The sequence below is a fragment of the Mytilus edulis genome, chromosome 4 (genome assembly GCF_963676685.1).
Source record: "Mytilus edulis chromosome 4, xbMytEdul2.2, whole genome shotgun sequence".
NCBI lineage: Eukaryota > Metazoa > Mollusca > Bivalvia > Mytilida > Mytilidae > Mytilus > Mytilus edulis.
In genome coordinates, this window is record NC_092347.1 from 84,444,937 (window position 1) to 84,448,685 (window position 3,749).

Genomic DNA, 3,749 nt, shown 5'->3' on the forward strand with positions numbered 1-3,749 from the left:
ACACATAATACCCATCGTATAGTAGTTGCAGTTACTAAAAATTAAAGCAAACGACACATAATACCCATCGTATAGTAGTTACAGTTACTAAAAATTAAAGACAAACGACACATAATACCCATCGTATAGTAGTTACAGTCACTAAAAATTAAAGACAAACGACACATAATACCCATCGTATAGTAGTTACAGTTACTAAAAATTAAAGCAAACGACACATAATACCCATCGTATAGTAGTTACAGTTACTAAAAATTAAAGACAAACGACACATAATACCCATCGTATAGTAGTTACAGTTACTAAAAATTAAAGCAAACGACACATAATACCCATCGTATAGTAGTTACAGTTAGTAAAAATTAAAGACAAACGACACATAATACCCATCGTATAGTAGTTACAGTTACTAAAAATTAAAGACAAACGACACACAATACCCATCGTATAGTTACAGTTACTAAAAATGAAAGACAAACGACACATAATACCCATCGTATAGTAGTTACAGTTACTAAAAATTAAAGGCAAACGACACATTATACCCATCATATAGTAGTTACAGTTACTAAAAATTAAAGACAAACGACACATAATACCCATCGTATAGAAGTTGCAGTTACTAAAAATTAAAGCAAACGACACATAATACCCATCGTATAGTAGTTACAGTTACTAAAAATTAAAGACAAACGACACATAATACCCATCGTATAGTAGATACAGTTACTAAAAATTAAAGACAAACGACACATAATACCTATCGTATAGTAGTTACAGTTACTAAAAATTAAAGACAAACGACACATAATACCCATCGTATAGTAGTTACAGTTACTAAAAATTAAAGACAAACGACACATAATACCCATCGTATAGTAGATACAGTTACTAAAAATTAAAGACAAACGACACATTATACCCATCGTATAGTAGTTACAGTTACTAAAAATTAAAGACAAACGACACATAATACCCATCGTATAGTAGTTACAGTTATTAAAAATTAAAGACAAACGACACATAATACCCATCGTATAGTAGTTACAGTTACTAAAAATTAAAGACAAACGACACATTTAACCCATCGTATAGTAGTTACAGTTACTAAAAATTAAAAACAAACGACACATTATACCCATCGTATAGTAGTTACAGTTACTTAAAATTAAAGCAAACGACACATAATAACCATCGTATAGTAGTTACAGTTACTAAAAATTAAAGACAAACGACACATAATACCCATCGTATAGTAGTTACAGTTACTAAAAATTAAAGACAAACGACACATTATACCCATCGTATAGTAGTTACAGTTATTAAAAATTAAAGACAAACGACACATAATACCCATCGTATAGTAGTTACAGTTACTAAAAATTAAAGACAAACGACACATTATACCCATCGTATAGTAGATACAGTTACTAAAAATTAAAGACAAATGACACATAATACCCATCGTATAGTAGTTACAGTTACTAAAAATTAAAGACAAACGACACATTATACCCATCGTATAATAGTTACAGTTACTTAAAATTAAAGCAAACGACACATAAACCCCATCGTATAGTAGTTACAGTTACTAAAAATTAAAGCAAACGATACATTATACCCATCGTATAGTAGTTACAGTTACTAAAAATTAAAGCAAACGACACATTATACCCATCGTATAGTAGTTACGGTTACTTGAAATTAAAGCAAACGACACATAATGCCCATCGTATAGTAGTTACAGTTACTAAAAATTAAAGACAAACGACACATAATACCCATCGTATAGTAGTTACAGTTATTAAAAATTAAAGCAAACGACACATAATACCCATCGTATAGTAGATACAGTTACTAAAAATTAAAGACAAACGACACATAATACCCATCGTATAGTAGTTACAGTTATTAAAAATTAAAGCAAACGACACATAATACCCATCGTATAGTAGTTGTAGTTACTAAAAATTAAAGACAAACGACACATAATACCCATCGTATAGTAGTTACAGTTACTAAAAATTAAAGACAAACGACACATTATACCCATCGTATAGTAGTTACAGTTACTAAAAATTAAAGCAAACGACACATAATACCCATCATATAGTAGTTAGAGTTACTAAAGCTAGTTAAAAGTCAATAACAACTAATAAATAAATCATGACTATGATGTCTGTTCTGTTGTTTAGTTGTTTTCCTCGTTTAGTTGATGTGTTTCACTTTGTTTTAGATTGTTTCCCGGATTGGTCGTCTCACTATTGATTTATGACTTTTGAAGAGCGGTATACTACTGTTGCCTTTATTTACAGACTGGCTCTTCCTTAGAGAGAAATCTAATGAATCTTTAGAACCACTGTACTTATAAACGTTCAACCTATATAAAGATCCTTATCTTAAAATCCTTTATTATTATTGATCAACTTCAAACTATAGTTGAAAGTAAAGCCAAACAGATTTAAGTCACAAGTACTGTCAAATGTATTCTGTAAATGTTTATTGACTTTCATTGATATCAAAGAGTGTTCGATAGTAATTTGACAGAAATAACACCACCAAAAACATTTATTGTATTACAAGTTTTCTATCACATTCATTGATTTCTTCGCACAATCATTGAAACATATTAAACTCAAAGTCTACGGGAAAATCAGAGACAATTTCTCTATTATTGCTTTGTAAATTAGGAAATTTGTCATGTCTGATATAGAAAAGTAACTGCCAAAGTGTGTCAAAATTCTAACTGTTATGAAACAGCAAACAATAGATTTAAGGAATAAAAATACATAAAAAAGTAACAAAATCTGAGAGAACTCCACGGTAAATTCTAGAAAGGGGAAGTCCATAAAAACTGAGAGAACTCCACGGTAAATTCTAGAAAGGGGAAGTCCATAAAATCTGAGAGAACTCCACGGTAAATTCTAGAAAGGGAAGTCCATAAAAACTGAGAGAACTCCACGGTAAATTCTAGAAAGGGGAAGTCCATAAAAACTGAGAGAACTCCACGGTAAATTCTAGAAAGGGGAAGTCCATAAAAACTGAGAGAACTCCACGGTAAATTCTAGAAAAGGGAATTCCATAAAAACTGAGAGAACTCCACGGTAAATTCTAGAAAGGGGAAGTCCATAAAATCTGAGAGAATTCCACGGTAAATTCTAGAAAGGGGAAGTCCATAAAAACTGAGAGAACTCCACGGTAAATTCTAGAAAAGGGAAGTCCATAAAAACTGAGAGAACTCCACGGTAAATTCTAGAAAGGGAAAGTCCATAAAAACTGAGAGAACTCCAGGGTAAATTCTAGAAAGGGGAAGTCCATAAAAACTGAGAGAACTCCACGGTAAATTCTAGAAAGGGAAAGTCCATAAAAACTGACATTATCGAACGCCAGAATTTATAAACCCACGAAACGAATCGAAAAACTGACATGAAAAACCTACCGAGAGATAGGATCAGATGAGAACATAAAAACATTAGAAAAGAACATGAAGGTGTTATGGATTGAATATTTAAAATGTTTATACAGTGCCATAGATACCCTTTTCTTATCCTGCAAAAACTTAAGGATATATCTGTTTTAATCGATAGAAGAGGGGCGAAAGATACCAGAGGGACAGTTAAATTGACAGATCGAAAATAAACTGACAACGCCATGGCTAAAAAGACAAAGACAAACAGACAAATAATAGTTCACAAGACACAACATAGAAAAGTACAGACAAGGCAACACGAACCCCACCAAAAGTTGGG